Source organism: Narcine bancroftii, chromosome 11 (assembly GCF_036971445.1).
Source record: "Narcine bancroftii isolate sNarBan1 chromosome 11, sNarBan1.hap1, whole genome shotgun sequence".
NCBI lineage: Eukaryota > Metazoa > Chordata > Chondrichthyes > Torpediniformes > Narcinidae > Narcine > Narcine bancroftii.
Window position 1 is genome coordinate 86858842 of NC_091479.1, and position 18518 is coordinate 86877359.

Below are 18518 nucleotides of genomic sequence, written 5' to 3' on the forward strand. Positions count from 1 at the left end.
TGCTCCCCTCACCCACCAATCAGTTAATTCAACAACTCAAAACGGTCAACCAGTTTACCTATCTCGGCTGCACCATTTCATCAGATGCAAGGATCGACAATGAGATAGACAACAGACTCGCCAAGGCAAATAGCGCCTTTGGAAGACTACACAAAAGAGTCTGGAAAAACAACCAACTGAAAAACCTCACAAAGATAAGCGTATACAGAGCCGTTGTCATACCCACACTCCTGTTCGGCTCCGAATCATGGGTCCTCTACCGGCACCACCTACGGCTCCTAGAACGCTTCCACCAGCGTTGTCTCCGCTCCATCCTCAACATCCATTGGAGCGCTCACACCCCTAACGTCGAGGTACTCGAGATGGCAGAGGTCGACAGCATCGAGTCCACGCTGCTGAAGATCCAGCTGCGCTGGATGGGTCACGTCTCCAGAATGGAGGACCATCGCCTTCCCAAGATCGTATTATATGGCGAGCTCTCCACTGGCCACCGTGACAGAGGTGCACCAAAGAAAAGGTACAAGGACTGCCTAAAGAAATCTCTTGGTGCCTGCCACATTGACCACCGCCAGTGGGCTGATAACGCCTCAAACCGTGCATCTTGGCGCCTCACAGTTTGGCGGGCAGCAGCCTCCTTTGAAGAAGACCGCAGAGCCCACCTCACTGACAAAAGGCAAAGGAGGAAAAACCCAACACCCAACCCCAACCAACCAATTTTCCCTTGCAACCGCTGCAATCGTGTCTGCCTGTCCCGCATCGGACTGGTCAGCCACAAACGAGCCTGCAGCTGACGTGGACTTTTTACCCCCTCCATAAATCTTCGTCCACGAAGCCAAGCCAAAGAAAAGATATGGTCTTCCAATGGTCCTCAGCAGCCCACCCCCATTTCTACCTACCCTGACATGTCTATTTCTGACCTCAATTCCACACCTTGCCACCAGACCAGAGTCTCTCTCTCCATAAACCATCCCCCTATCTCCCTTCCTTTTTCCCCATGTTTTCGAATGTGATTTCCCCCTCCCCCACCCCCCGTGGACATAACTAGTTCCCTTCATGAATTCACAATGACAAAATGGATTGTCCTGCAACTAGCCCTTGATCATAACGTTCATCAGTTATTTGTACAGTAAATCGGTTTACATACCTATTACCATCACAGCTGTAAATGGGTGGGATTACAAATAAAGGATACAGAATAAGAATAAGATATGAAATTGAAATGAAGAACCAGTTACAATGTGAGCATCGGTGTACACCTAATGAATAGCATTCTTCTTTCTGTTAATCCTATTATTCAAACATGCTATCAATGTTGCTATTGTATCTACAGTATGTAACAATAGGATTTATCTAATCCTGTAGCTTTCCATTGGATACCAATGGCAAAGAAATCCATACAACAAAAGAATAACATTTTAAATAAATGTTGAATGTTCGATGTTTATAGTTTACCAGCAATTTTAAGTCATCAGATAAGAAGAGTAGGTTTGTGTGGTAATTAATGTCTTAAAGTACAATAATTACAACAGAGGTAAATTCTAAAATGAAGCTACTGCAACAGTTAAATTTAATTTTTTTTTAAAGTTAGACATGCAACATGATAACAGGCCAATTCAGCCTTAAGAGTCCGTGCCACCCAATTTACACTCATTAACCTACAACCCGGAACGTTTTTGAAGGGTGGAAGGAATCTGGAGCCCCAGGAGAAAACTCACGCAGGTACAGGGAGAACGTACAAACAGACAGCGTGGGATTTGAACCCAGATCCAATCCTAATTGCTGGGGGTTGTAAAGGAGATGCACTAACCGCTGCGCCAACCGTTATTGCATGTCGCGTGCCAGCAACCCATTCTGCAGCTAAGCAGCATGAATGAAGTGAATGTCTGCATTAACATTACCAAAATATCCTTTCTGCGTTCTGTCCTATGGCAGGAAAACAGAAGAAGACATATTCTCCTGTTTTTAAAATCACTTCTACCCTCTCCACCAACACGCCAATGAAATGTACTGGCCTGCAAACACATTTTTGCAGAGTTCATTGCTCTTGTTTCAGCATGCTGTGTGACTAAGAATCCTTAGAATAAATAAAATGAAGTCTAATGACTCAGAGTTAAAGTTTCCATTCTGAAATTCCAAACAAGAAAGGAGCAAGTTTGATGACTGGCCAGTGCTAAAGTTATTTCTCTCTCGGCAGCAGTTAGCTGAAACATTGGTGGTGGTGCATTTAGATTGTGGAAGGGCAGTGTTAAACATAAAAATCTGCAAACACTGATTTAATCTGAAATATGATTTTCAAAAAATAAATATTATTACTCCTGCAGAATGCTGCTATCACACTCTCACTCCAAAGAAATCATGTGATGTTATGTTCTGAGGGTGTGATTGCCATTACCAATTATTGATGCTTGGAAAAGTGTAGAAAGTAGCCAGTTGTGGGATATTGGGGTTGCTTCACCTGGAAGGAAACCTCCTCCCAGGACATGACCTAACAAGTTAACAACTCTCAGCAGTTGAGATGTTTTCAATAATCTATGCTTTTATCAATCTGTAATTGACAAGTTTGAGTTCATTGGCTATTAATGGGCAATTAATACCTCAGTCATGGCTACAGGAAATGATACATTTCTATCCCAGTCTGTGCGCTCTCCGTCTCCTCATTGATTCAGGAGATGTAAAGCGTAATAAGCAGTCTGAAATAAACCTCTGATTTTCAATGAGATGCGAGCGTAGTCTGTGATAGTACAGATCTATCACCAATGTATATAGTGTATATAGTTACAGTATCTAGACTGTGCTTACAGCGATTGGCTGAGAGAATGTGATAGTACAGATCTATCACCAATGTATATAGTGTATATAGTTACAGTATCTAGACTGTGCTTACAGCGATTGGCTGAGAGCTTAGCCACGCCTACTGTCTGGGCCTTAAAGGGTTGTGTCCCTAGCCAGGTTGGATCATTCCGGACTGGTCGGCCACCTGTGAAGAGCTCCTGTCTTTTGCTAATAAAAGCCTTGGTTTGGATTAACAAGTCTTTGATTCTTTCGACGAACTCTACATAGTCTCAAAAGTTTAAACTTACTTATCACATCCTTATGGTCTCAGTAAAGTACGGATGAGGCAAATATTTTATTTTTTTTTAAATTTCATTAAAATGGAAGGTTCCTGACAGGATAGCATCCACCTATTGGCAGAAGATTTTCTATTTATTGTTTAGTAACTATAGTGCCAGATAATACTGTGTTCCCTAAAAAAAAATGCCACTAGATAACCCTGCCCCACCCAACGTCTCGAATGGAAAAACAGGTTGCAAATGCTGCTTACCGCCCTGAAAATGTTGGAGGAGATCCTATCCAGCTGACCAAACATTGTAAAGAATGCTAGATGGAGATTTAGTTCAAACTGGGATTTTGACAGGTCCCTTCTGGTCTGACACATATGTTCCAGGTGACCTTCAGAAACATCTCACATTGCAGCTGCGCCTTTGTTCCATACAACTAGTAAACACACAAGACTTGTAGAAAACTGAGAAAGGCTGTAAACATGGTCAGTAAATAGCAAAACTAAATGAGAAGACACGAGCTCAAGACAGTAAATATTTAACCTCTTTTACTTAAGTATTTGAAAGAATTGTCACTCATCAGAAAGTGAATTTTCATTTATTTGCTATAAAAGGGAAGAAGGAACAATTTGCATATCAGGTCATCTTTGGGCAAATTATGTATCTTGTAAAAACATTTTGAGATTCAATATTTCAAAATCATATTATTTTGGAATAAACTAAATGACTGAAAAATAATTAGTTTTCACCAAGAGCAACTTACACTCTTATCATGGCAGTTCTGGCACTAGATAAGCACAGAGTCAAAGAAAGGAACATCAGCAGTGAGAACTTAAGAGGGATGGGTTTGAATGAGGAAGTTAAAGGTGGAGGAGGTGAAGATATGGAGGAGTTTAAGGACTGAGTTCCAAAGAGTGTGATTCTGGTTTTCTGTGATAAATATGGACCAGAGTGAACTAGAAAGAATAAAAATTTTATTTTTTTAATTCAGAGATAGATATAGCAGGCCATTTTGGCACACAAGTCCATGCCACCCAATTTACACCCAATTAACCTACACCCCTGGTACGCTTCAAATGGTGGGAGCCACCGGAGAAGACCCTTGCAGACATGGTGAGAACGTACAAACAGTGCGGGATTGGAACCCCGGTCCCTAGCACTGGTGCTGTAAAGGCTACACCAACCGTGCCGCCCACACTCATCCAGAGTATGATTGGATGATGTTAGGCAGATATATGTTTATGTTCAAGAGATAATAATTAGTATAGCAAAGATTTAAAAAGCACTGGGCATCAACCTTGCTTAGTGAACTCAAGTATCAGGGGAGAAAAGAACTTGATACAAGATAGGTGAAAGGCCAAGGAAATATGGATGTCAGAGACTGGCAAGAATATATTGCTTTAATCAACTTTAGGGGCAAAGGAAGTGTTTTGTGGGAAGGGAAATGTTTGGTGGGTTCAAAGAATAGTGGTTCTGGACGCAGAAATAATCTTCATTGAAACACACATAAGGGGGGTCACAATAGGGATGACATGCAAGTATTCTCAATCGTGCAATACAGTGTAACCAGTCACATTGGGCTTAGTACTACCAATACCAGCAACTGCTTGTATTCTCAAGCACAGTACAATCCAGTCACATCGAACTTAATACGATACAGGCTTATCACAGCCAAGGACTACAATGCACTACCTGCTGTTCATTGTCTAACACGCACACAGCTCAGATGCTGTTTACAACTACAACAGAATACAATAGCCCCAATCCCTCTGTATTGCACACCTTACCAACAACTCCTCCAGCATTGTCTACAGCAGGGTTGGAAGAGCGATAGAGGAAAAGCTACTACATGAAGAGGACTTTATAGAGCAGTAAGCTGGAGGGTCCAGCCCAGGTAATCACTAGGTGCCTAAAGGGGCCAGTGGTCAAGTGTGCACTAATGAATCCAGTTAATCGGCAGATTATGAGACTAGGTTGCAGATGGAGAGGTCATGTGACCCTCCACCATCCACACCACAGGCAACATGGACAAAGGTGTTAGCAGCGGAACTTGGGGGGCCAGAATTACTGAAGAGAAAGGGAGGTGATGTGTGGCCTAAAAGGACCCATGATTTAATCATGAATGATCATGATTAGAGAGGGAGTGCAATTTATGGATAAGTCTAAATGCAATAGCTGCCTCTTCTCAGATTCTGGATTGGATGTAGCAGGACCAGAGGCTTTCGGCATTTACTTTAAAATGTCTAAATGGTTTCACTTACATTTAATCTTCTTAAAAAGTACCATTTTCAAATATTACTTTTCAATTAACATTTTAACAGTTCATTTCTTAATCTTCATTAACATAGAACATACATATCAAATGTTTTGATTTTATGAGTTAGTTGTATTAAAAGCTTAACCGGCATTAGAATGCGAAGTAAGTTCACAAATTGAATGGGTGCAGTTTCACAGTGTGCAGAATATGGACAAACAGTCACACTCCGGCCAGAAATGAGAGGGGTTCCCAGCCAGTTCATGTTCTATGAATATTTAATTGTGATGGGTGTTTTGGCAGCAATGATTCAATTCAAGTTGGCAATTGAAAAATCTCTGGCTATCCTTGTCCAGGACACAAGGAAAGAAAGATAAATCATAATAAAATGTGTGCCATTTTATATTCTGGTTGCAGCTTCTCAGTGGGAAGAAGCTGACCCCCAGTTAAAATGTGCTACATTCCAGGCAAGTGATTCACCAGACATCACAGCCTGAAATGCCTCAGAGCATGTAGAATCTGTTACTGTGCACTGTAGTGGTGTTTGGGAAAGAAATCACTGTGGAAACTCAGCTGACAAAGCTCATTCGATAGTGGTTGACTTTTAAAACTTGGTTGATGATGAACAGTAGCATCAAGGTTGATTATTTTTCAGAAAGGTGAGATAAATATATTTTTTGGCACTGCACCAGTATTCCAAAAGTAAATTATATAATATAGAATAATTCTTTCTTTTCTTTGGCTTGGCTTTGCGGACGAAGATTTATGGAGGGGTAAATGTCCACGTCAGCTGCAGGCTCGTTCGTGGCTGACAAGTCTGATGCGGGACAGGCAGACACGGTTGCAGGGGAAAATTGGTTGGTTGGGGTTGGGTGTTGGGTTTTTCCTCCTTTGTCTTTTGTCAGTGAGGTGGGCTCTGCGGTCTTCTTCAAAGGAGGTTGCTGCCCGCCGAACTGTGAAGCGCCAAGATGCACGGTTTGAGGAGAGATCAGCCCACTGGCGGTGGTCAATGTGGCAGGCACCAAGAGATTTTGTTAGGCAGTCCTTGTACCTCTTCTTTGGTGCACTTCTGTCACAGTGGCCAGTGGAGAGCTCACCATATAACACGATCTTGGGAAGGCGATGGTCCTCCATTCTGGAGACGTGACCTGCCCAGCGCAGTTGGATCTCCAGCAGCGTGGATTCGATGCTGTCGGCCTCTGCAATCTCGAGTACTTCGATTTTAGGGATGAAGTCGCTCCAATGAATGTTGAGGATGGAGCGGAGACAACGCTGGTGGAAGCGTTCTAGGAGCCGTAGGTGATGCCGGTAGAGGACCCATGATTCGGAACCGAACAGGAGTGTGGGTATGACAATGGCTCTATATACGCTAATCTTTGTGAGGTTTTTCAGTTGGTTGTTTTTCCAGACTCTTTTGTGTAGTCTTCCAAAGGCGCTATATGCCTTGACGAGTCTGTTGTCTATCTCGTTGTCGATCCTTGCATCTGATGAAATGGTGCAGCCGAGATAGGTAAACTGGTTGACCGTTTTGAGTTTTGAGTGCCCGATGGAGAGAGGTCTGTAAGGCTGGCGGCAAAATTCTGCATGCCAAACTGCATGAGTTTTTCAAGCTCTGCTGGGACCAAGGAAAGCTGCCTCAGGACCTTTGTGATGACATTATCATCACCCTGTACAAAAACAAAGGCGAGAAATCAGACTGCTCAAACTACATGGGAATCACGCTGCTCTCCATTGCAGGCAAAATCTTCACTAGGATTCTCCTAAATAGAATAATACCTAGTCTCGCCGAGAATGTTCTCCCAGAATCACAGTGCGGCTTTCGCGCAAACAGAGGAACTACTGACATGGTCTTTGCCCTCAGACAGCTCCAAGAAAAGTGCAGAGAACAAAGCAAAGGACTCTACATCACCTTTGTTGACCTCACCAAAGCCTTCGACACCGTGAGCAGGAAAGGGCTTTGGCAAATACTAGAGCACCTCGGATGCCCCCCAATGTTCCTCAACATGGTTATCCAACTGCACGAAAACCAACAAGGTCAGGTCAGATACAGCAATGAGCTCTCTGAACCCTTCTCCATTAACAATGGCGTGAAGCAAGGCTGCATTCTCGCACCAACCCTCTTTTCAATCTTCTTCAGCATGATGCTGAAACAACCCATGAAAGACCTCAACAATGAAGACGCTGTTTACATCCGGTACCACACGGATGGCAGTCTCTTCAATCTGAGGCGCCTGCAAGCTCACACCAAGACACAAGAGCAACTTGTCCGTGAACTACTCTTTGCAGATGATGCCGCTTTCGTTGCCCATTCAGAGCCAGCTCTTCAGCGCTTGACGTCCTGCTTTGCGGAAACTGCCAAAATGTTTGGCCTGGAAGTCAGCCTGAAGAAAACTGAAGTCCTCCATCAGCCATAGAATAATAGTGAGCATATATTTAACATTTCTTTTTAAAGTCAATCTTGATGCATTCTGAACATATACACTGCCAATCTTTTAATCCATCGAAAGGAGTAGTTTAGTTTTCTGAAGTCTAGTTAAAAGAACTGGACAGCACGGTTAGCATAGCAGTTAGTGTAATGCTGTTACAGTGCCAACGACCTGGGTCCAAATGTAAGGAGTCTGTACATTTTCCCCATGTCTGTGTGGGTTTCCAGCACTTGCTCTAGTTTCCTCCCATCCTTCAAAAGTGTACCAGGGTTGTAGGTTAATTGGAATATTGGGGCAGCACAAGCTCGGATCGAAAGGCCCTACTGTGCTGCATGTTTATTTTTTTTTTTAAAGCTGCAACATAACTAAGAAAACTAGCTGAGAATGCTATTAACTTGTGTTCCCAATAACTATTTCCTTTCTATGTCAAATATTTTGACTATAAATGGAATCAACTTCATCAACATACCCAGGCAATTGCTGCAGTCAAGCAAGTTAGAGCTCTGTCCTGCTGTTTGTTGAGTGATAAGGCTTGGGTTCTGGCCACATTCCTTCACATGGCGAATGACCAATCACAACTTGGCCATTCAGGGAGAGTCTGAGTAAGTCCTGAGGAAAGGAATTTAAAGCACGAGAAGAGAATCTCACAAACCAAGAAGCCAGGGAAACAAACAATAAAATGCTTATTATTTCCAGCACCTTTTGATCAATTCATGAAAAATTAACATGTTAATGGTTAACATAGGAAGTCCAACAACCACTGAGTTGTGCCTTAAATTTATTTTGAACCATTATGCTGGTCTCTATGGAACACTTGCCCAAACAGTGGTGAGCCCAGATTTTTTTTTTAAAATACAAATACCACAGCATTTCTGCTGATGTAGTGCATTGAAATGGAGATGATACTTCTGGTGGTGTTCTTCTCCACTGTTAGCTTCACGGAAATATACCTTGCTCTCTGGCTTCTTAATCAAATATGTTGAGCGTTGCTGAGTTGCTGTACAAAGAAAATTTGCCCCAGAAGTAAAGTCAATTTAATTCTAAATAAACTTCAACGAACAAAGAAATTATTGCCATTCAATCTCTTCAGCACTGAAATAAACTATAATAAGATAGAACCTTGTTTATTCATGTATTAATAATTGCTGTGCACCATTTCATCAGATGCAAGGATCGACAATGAGATAGACAACAGACTCGCCAAGGCAAATAGCGCCTTTGGAAGACTACACAAAAGAGTCTGGAAAAACAACCAACTGAAAAACCTCACAAAGATAAGCGTATACAGAGCCGTTGTCATACCCACACTCCTGTTCGGCTCCGAATCATGGGTCCTCTACCGGCACCACCTACGGCTCCTAGAACGCTTCCACCAGCGTTGTCTCCGCTCCATCCTCAACATCCATTGGAGCGCTCACACCCCTAACGTCGAGGTACTCGAGATGGCAGAGGTCGACAGCATCGAGTCCACGCTGCTGAAGATCCAGCTGCGCTGGATGGGTCACGTCTCCAGAATGGAGGACCATCGCCTTCCCAAGATCGTATTATATGGCGAGCTCTCCACTGGCCACCGTGACAGAGGTGCACCAAAGAAAAGGTACAAGGACTGCCTAAAGAAATCTCTTGGTGCCTGCCACATTGACCACCGCCAGTGGGCTGATAACGCCTCAAACCGTGCATCTTGGCGCCTCACAGTTTGGCGGGCAGCAGCCTCCTTTGAAGAAGACCGCAGAGCCCACCTCACTGACAAAAGGCAAAGGAGGAAAAACCCAACACCCAACCCCAACCAACCAATTTTCCCTTGCAACCACTGCAATCGTGTCTGCCTGTCCCGCATCGGACTGGTCAGCCACAAACGAGCCTGCAGCTGACGTGGACTTTTTTTACCCCCTCCATAAATCTTCGTCCGCGAAGCCAAGCCAAAGAAAGAACATTAAAAAAAATTAAAACCATAACTGTTGCTTTGTCCATTAATCTAATTTCCTTTCCTTTGTTTGGTGATTTTACGATATTTTATTTGAATTCCAGCTTATATTTCCAGTAAGAATCGTGCATTTTTAAATGCTTCTGATTACTTAATTAGATAAAGTCGTTTGTTCAGGACCTTGATACCCTGCAGAACAAATCAACTTGACAATTGTTAAGATTAAGCAAGTATCCTTGGTCATTGATTTTGTATAAATTACTTCGGAAATTTCCTCAGCAATGGAATTGCTGTGGAATTATTCAATGTCCATGTGGGTTCACCAAAAAAATACACAACACTGGAGAAATAGTTCGTGATTTGGCAATGAGAGTTTATGCAATGTACAAGCCGAACTTTAGTCTTGACCCTTGCTATCATCATACTGCCATGTAGTGCCTTAAAACACCCATTCGCAAACTATTTGGTTATGGCCCCCTTAGGGCTCCGCTCAAGGCCTGGAAGCAGTGAAATTTAGTTACTTTATTCCATACTTCTCTCCTACCAACGACATTTTAAAAAATTATGATTTCAGTCCATGCCTCCTATTTAAATATGCAGTTCCCTGGGTGGGTGGGGAAGCCCGGGGGGTGGGGGGGGGTGTGGGCAGTGAGGAAGGGGAGCATGTATAATCCCCATTGAGAATGTCTCCTTCAGCCCCTCATGGCGGAGCAAAACACAATGGCATTTCTCTCAGTTAACGAGATCTCAATGAGAGAACAATTATAATGCCAATTGTCACAATAATAGTTGTCAATTAGAGGGGACACCAATACTCCTGAACTTAAAGCCCAGCAAAAGGTAGTGGACACATAGGCAAAACCCTATCGAGAACATCTACAGGGAACACTGCAGTCAGAGTGCAGCAGCAATCACCAAGGTGTTGAGTGAGGAAACAGATTTGGTATGTGTCAAAGGCAAGGACTCTGGCCTTTGATGGGGAAGGATTTTATTTAGAGAAGGCAAGTGTGGGAAATGGTAACTGATGCAAAACACACACAGACACACACAGACACACACAGACACACACAGACACACACAGACACACACAGACACACACAGACACACACAGTTTACAACAACCATGGGAAAGTAATAATAACAAACATGGGGAAAATAGCATGGAAACAAAATACACACACCCACTGAACTGGTACATACAATGATCTAGGAAAAATCACTATGATGTCCCACCACCCTTTGACTCAGTTCAGGCACAGATCTATGTTACCAGGGACATTAACTAAATGCTCCCAACCCTTTTAACAGTACACATCTTACCAACAGTTTCTCCAGTGCCCTTCCACATTTCTAGGCCTGGAGTGAAGCAGGGTAGTCCTAAGCAGGGAAAGAGAGAGAACAAAGAAAACATGACAACTTTATAGTGCTAGAGGGTCCAGCCCAGATCATTAGCAAGGACCAATGGTTTGGTGCAAGGAAAGTTAATCCAATTACAACAGCCAGTGGCCTAAGGCCAATTACAGGCAGGCTGGAGAGTCCAGTCTAGGTAATTTACATGGCTCCAAAAGCAAGGTGTGCACTAATGGGTGGGGCGGAACCAAACCTTGATTGGCAGCTGATGGGTCCTCCAACTAGGTAGGGGGCAGTGCTGTCACATGACAGCCACAACCCTTCCCACCACCCAGCACACACTCTGTTCTTGCTTCTACCATCAGGAAAGAGATATAGGTTCCACAAGACTTGCACCATCCGGATCAAGAACAGCTGCGACCCATCCAACATCAGACTCCTCAACAGCAAACTCAATCAGGGACTTATTTAAAGACTCTTACTTTTGCACTTCATTGATTTTTCCCCCTCTGTATTGCAGTCAATTTGTGTACTTTTCTTTATTTGTTTACAGGTGTACATTGAGTACAGTTTCTTTGCGCTACCAATAAGTGGCAACTCTGCCTCACCCACAGGGAAAAAGAATCTCAGGGTTGTAGGTGATGTCATGTATGTACTCTGACAATAAATCTGAAACCTGAAACATACCAACAGGAGGATGAGTGGGCTTCTCTGAAACTGATTCCCATAAAGGTAAATACAATTGAAAGTCAACACTAGTCAATAGAGCACGTTTAGCACTATGGATCAAAGACAAATTCATCTACCCCCTTTTTTTTGCCTTATCATAACTGCATCATATCTCTTTTATGTCATTTGTGACCTGGTGACTGGGCAGCAAATGTTTATATATGCCTTTCAAAGCTACCTCCTCATGAAGATCTGAAGGAAAAGGTATATTTTAATGAAAAATTAAGATACAGATGTGTAACCCATACCCTTTCTGTAGATTTATGTTACTGAATGGGTGCAAAAGATTAGCTAACTTCAAAAGAATTCAAATGAACGATTGCAAGTCCGGGCAGTACTCTAGCAGGGGTTGCTATCTAACTTTCATGATGTGGGAAGGGTGGGGAGTGATCAGCTATATTTATTTGCATTCCAAGAGAATATAGCAGCATGACTGATTGCAATGATAGAAGGAAAGAAATTCCTCTCCAAAACTGTAAACATGCATCAAAAAAGGATAATCAGGATGTCGAATGTTTTGACTAGGCCTGTGACTATTCACTGAAGGACATCATACCAAATAATCTATAAAGAATCCAATAATAACACAGCAGAAAACAAAACCTAAAGAACAAAAATGAAACTGTGAAATGTTGAATTTCTATAAAATGTTGATCGCTGCATGGATATTTAAAATTGGATGCTGTGATTCAGGAATTATGGTTTTTTTTAAATTTAAATTTCTTTGAGAATTGGAGAGATCTTAATGGGCGGTCTGCATTAATGTTTAGCTGGCAGCACCGTGGAGAAATGCAGAGTGACTGCAATGTGAAAGCCATCTTATCTCTTACTTGAAAAAGGGCTCAGGCCTGAAATGTTGCTATATATCTTTACTTGGTATGGACGCTGAGAGACCTATTGAGTTCCTCCAGCATTTCTGCATTTTACTTAGCTCTTACTTCTGCACGTTTTCATTGAACAATGGAAGCTCAAGACAAGTTGGATGTATGTTCTGCCACTGTGCCTAAGCATAGGAGAAGTATAGTTGTCTTTAGTATAGGGGCTGGGTGCACTTCAGCTTTATGTCAGGGACAGGGTTGATTGAAAAGGTTGACATCTTTTCATTATTTTCCATAATCCTTTTATTTTAAATAATATTTACCATTTAAATAAATTCTAACTGCATTTATTTTTTAATCTGTAATTTTTTAAATTTACTTTATTAATTTTAAATTGCTCCAGGCCAAAAGACCATCAGGGCAGTCTGGGGCCATGTCCTGAGGCCTGATTGTCACTCACAGCTTGTTCTGCTTCATGAGACGATTGCTACTGCAAGCCTTTCATCACAATGCCACAAAAATAGTATGTGTGCCAAATGGCAGTGGCAGGCTAGATCAGGCACCACTAACAGCACTAGTTAACACCATCAGTTGATCTCCTTGTATTGGATGGTTTTTTTTCCCCACTGGCTTGGCAATAACATAGAGCTGTAGGTACAGCAGGATCTAAGTTTACATTGTAAAGATAAAGATACATAACCAATGTTTTGGACAAATGCATCAGGGCTGTCTCATGCACCCGCGATGAGCTCGTCAACCATAAAATTTGCTGCCAAACTCCACTCCAATCTCAAATTCACCTGGCCCATCTCCAGCAACACTTTCCCCTTTCTTGATCTCTCTATCTCCATCTCAAGAGACAAACTTTCCGCAGACATATTTTACAAACCCACCGACTCCCACAACTACCTCAACTACGCGTCTTCCTTTCTCGCAATTTCTCCATCTCTGCTGTGTCTGTTCCTAAGATGAGGTCTTCAAGTCCAGTTCATCTGAAATGTCTGCCTTCTTCCACAAACGTAGCTTCCCTTCCACCACAATCAACTTGGCCCTCACCTGCATCTCCTCCATTTCCCGTTCATCTGCCCTGGCCCCCACTGCCCCGAGATGTAACAAACATAGGATTCCCCTTGTCTTTACCTACCAACCCACTAGCCTCCACATCTAACATATCATGTCGCCACCTACAATGGATTTCACCACTAGACACATGTTTTCCTCTCCTCCCTTCTCTGCCTTCTGTAGGGACCACTCCCTTCATGACTCTTTTGTTGATATCCCTCCCCACCATTCTCCACCGTGTTCCCCCCCCCCCGTCACTTTCCCCTGTGGCCGCAGGAAGTGCCATACATGCACCCATACTTCCTCCCTCACCACTATTCGGGTTCCCAAACAGTCCTTTCACCATGTATCCGCGGGAATTATATACTGTATCCGGTGCTCCCTTTGTGGCTTTCTCTACATCATAGAGACTGGACGCTTTGCTGAGCGATCCCTGTCAGTGACAGGGATCTCCCAGTGGCCAGCCTCTTCAATTCCACGCCCTGCTTCCACGCTCAAGTCTGTCCATGGCGTCATGAACTATCCCACCAACACCATTCGTAAATTGTTGGAACAACATATGATTATTTATCTGGGTTCTCTCCAACCAGATGGTATTTACATCAACCTCTGGTTTCTGCTAGCCTACTCCCTCCCTTCCCTTCCTTCCTCCAGCTGTCCATTCCCTTCCCTCTCCTTCCACAGAGCTATCTCTACTGTCCCTGCTTGCTGGTGTGCTCTCCCTCTCTTATCCACCTATTACCTCCATTGAGATCGTGCTCCTCCTTCCTACCATTTGGTTTGGGCGCCTGCCGACATTTTCTCATACCTTGATGAAGACCTCAGCTCCGAAGCATTGGTCATTTTTATCTTTGCTACATAAAGTACACTATTTGACCAGCTGAGTGTTTTTACCTCAATCACAGTGTCAGCAGACTTTCATCTTTTACTTTCGGACTTGATCAAGGTGTGAGCAAAATGTAGGTAGCAATAGTTGTCTTGCTCCACCACCAACATTTATTTGTCCAGTTACAGGGAAATTCCAGGAATATTCTTCAACTGCAGTAAACTGAAGATTACATCCACAAATATTATTGTTGTTCCAGCTGTAAAAGAAAAAGCCTCATCTGACTATCAAAGTCAGTGGCACAAAAGTTGAGATCAAAAATAGTCTCAGGGTCTAGGTGCAATGAATAGGGGACAGCTCTAAATTTACTACCAATTATTGTACGATTTCTCCTCTGCACTGGACAAAATTGAAAGGAATGTGCTGGTTTTGGCACCAAGGAAAGTTCTGTTTATCAAAATATTTAAGGTTTAAGATTATTTTTATTGTCATGTAATAATACATTAAAAATGTTACAAATGTGATATACTTTAAGTAAAACATGAAAGTCTACAGACACCGTGATTGTAGTAATGCTGGAGAAAATCAGTAGGTCAGATAGCAAAGATAAAGATAAATCACCAACGTTTCAGGCCTTCATCAAGGTATGAGCAAAATGTCGGCTAGTGCCTGAATAATATGGTGGGGGGAGCGGTGTGCTATGAGTGGAGGAGGCATGGCTTCCCTGCCTATTGCTGGTGGTCACGTGGTCTCCTGGTCTGAAACTCATTTGGAAGCCGTATCACCAGTCAGTAAGTGGTGTACTTTTTGTTTCACTCAAAGTGACAAAGTTGTAGTTTGCGGGTGAAGAGTCAGTTAAGACTTGGCTCGGCCACTGGTCAGTGCACACCTTGCCAATGGCTGGTTTCAATCACCTAGCGTCCTTATTGGCTAGAGCCCTATATTTAGCACCAGCACAGAGGACATTCTCTGTCTGCCTTGTGGTGATAGCCCAGACACTGCTCCGTGCCAGATCGCTACAGCAGACGTCACTTGGAAGGGTCTTGGGTAAGGTGCGCACTGCACTGAAGCTGAGCCGTGAGATTGGTATTGCTCATATTACAGTGGTACCATATCCACCTCTCAACAGATCAGGGGTCTGTTGACAGCCCTCACCCACAGCAGGATCCACCTGCTCTTATTCAGGGGTCCAGGAGGGTATGTATAACTCCTGCTTATAGTGTGAGAATGTGTACATCACCTGTGTGAATTAATACTTGTGTACAGTTTAATGTTCTCCCCTGTTTGTTTCCCATTACGATGTTTTTGCACACTCCCTTATAAATTATAAGCATATGTTCCCACGCTCCCTTATAAATTGTCTAATTGTTATATTAATAAAGTTACCTTTGATTGAAAACTCCTGCATCCGGGCTCATCTATCTTTGAACCCACTAAACCTGACAATATCTCAACAAAATAGGGGGAGAGGGGCAAGGGCAGGAGCATAACCCTACAGGCAAGAGGTAATAGGTGGACAAGGGAGGGAGGGCACAACAGCAAACAGGGAGAGCAGGGAAGGCTCAATGAACGAAGAGGGGTGTGAAGAGCTGGGGGATTGAATGATAGGAAAGAGAGGAAGAATGGGGAGTGGTCTAGCAGAATCCAGAGAACACCATGTTAATGTCATCTGTTTGGAGAGTGTTCAGACTGAATATTAGATGTTGTTCCACCAATTTATGGGTGGCCTTGGTTTGGTAGTGCACGAGGCTAGTGCGGGAGTGGGGAATATAATTGAAATGGTTGGCCACTGCGAGATCCCTGACATTGATGCGGACAGAGTGAAGGCGCAAAGTGAAGCAATCATCTCGTCTGCGCCCAGTTTTTCTGATGTAGAGATGGCCACAGTAGGAGCACCGGATACAATACATGATTCCCACAGATTCACAAGTGAAGTAAGTATTGCTTCACTAGGAAGGATTGTTTGGGGTCCCAAAAGGTGGTGAGGGAGGATTGTGGGTGCAAGTGTAATACTTCCTGCAGTCACAGGGGAAGATGCCAAGGGGGAGATTGGTGGGGAGGGATGCGTGGATGAGGGAATCACAGAGGGAGCGTTCCCTTCAAAAGGCAGAGAGTGGAGGAGAGGGGAAGATGTGTCTGATGGTGGGAACATGTAGGAAATTGCAGAGGATAACAGGTTAGATGCAGAGGCTGGTGGGGTGGTAGGTGAGGACAAGGGGAATACTGTGTTTGTTACATCTGGGGGCAGAGGGAACCAGGGCAGATGAGCGGGAAATGTAGGAGATGTGGGTGAGGGCTGTCGATGTTGATAGAGGGGAAGCCACGTTTTTTGAAGGAGGATATATCGAATGATCTAGACTGGAAGCAAAATGATGGAGATGGAGGAATTGAGAGAAAGAAATAGAATTCTTTCAGGGACTGGGTGTGAAGAAGGGTAGTTGAGGTAGTTGTGGAATTGGTAAGATTGTAAAAATGTCTGTAGAAAGTTTGTGATCCTGAGACGGAAACAGAGAGATCGAGAACAGGGTGAGTGTCGCCGGTGATGGACCAAGATAATTTGCAGTCAGGGTGAAGGCAACAAAGTTAATAAAGTTGACAAACTCATCTTGGGTGCTTGAGGCAGCACCAATGTAGTTATCAATGTAACAGAGGAAGAGCTGATATACTTTACCTTTAGCATGCCATAAGGCCGACGAGTTGCCACTGTATTGCCTGCCACCCCTTTCAGTGTGGGAGAAAAAGAAGTAAAAAAGAGTCACTGGAGTGTCTGTGGATGCACCTCCAGTGCCCCCACAACCTCAGCAACTGCACAGATTCCTGTATGATTCATCGGCTCCACCTCTGATAGGATCAGAAAGCTTTCAGCCTCCAAGGGTCTTTGAGAGTCCTTCTTGCCCTTAACACCCTCTCGAATCCCACCTCCAATCCCTAGTTCCCATGAGCCAATTTCCAGTAGACTGCAGCCTGTGCAGGTCTCCCACACCATGTCGCCCATAGCCCGTGGCCTGGGTGGGCATCTCAGCCTCTGAAGCCCCTCACTGGTCAGCTACCATGGTCACCATCCTGTAGCATTATATGCCATACTATGAGAAAGCATCTCCTCTGAACTAAACAATGCAAACTCATTAAGTGAGTCTAGATTAAGGTCCCAGAGTTCCATTTAATAAAGGCCCATTTTGACACATCTTAAAGCTTGTGTATAAAATATAGCATATGCCTTTTCTGCCATCTAGGTGGTTACAACAATGTGATTTTCTGTAATCTGCATAAAGTTACAAATGCAGGTAAGTAATTTGCAATACAATCAAACTTGATCATTCCATATCTGACTCACATACCAAATGTTTACATTACATGGTTGAAGAGTAGTTCTAACTAGTTTGAGCTGTCAGTTCATGAAGAATGGTTGAATAGTATGATGTAATTATCTTTCTAGGACATCCAAGGTAAACATCGAACATTTACAAACAATGGGCAAATGCCGGTTCCATGATTTCTTGTCCAAAGTGTCATAACCTCAACAGACACTTTGCATTCTCAGGATCATGTCCAACCTGCGACAACTATACCCGGATGTCCACTGTATGAACTAGAATACATGGGAGTGGTGTAGGACAAACCAGTATAGCTGGGTTTCATGCCAAAGTGAGACATTGGTGGAGGTTTGCTTTTCAAATGTTGTCATGTATCATTGAATGTTCTGTGCCATTCCTCAGGCAAGACCCAGTCACTGAAGATACCAAGGTGAAGCATATATAATGCACCTCCCTAAGTCATTGCCAGAAGTAAGTTGCCCCATTTATTAATAATAATCAGGCCACCTTTTGGTTGTACATATTTGATTCAAAGCAATGGTTAGGCTCACACCTGACTAAATAAGGATCAAGTTCCTTCAGGTTCCAACTTGGATGTGTACTCTCATGCGTACAACAGCCTTAAAGGCATTAATGGATGGTGCCTCCAGAAATATAGTTCAGAAAGGAGGTAAAAAATAATTACCTATAGCAGTACGCTTGGAGGGAGTGGTCAAACCAACTGTCTTGTGACAGCTAGACACAACAGTCTCCCAC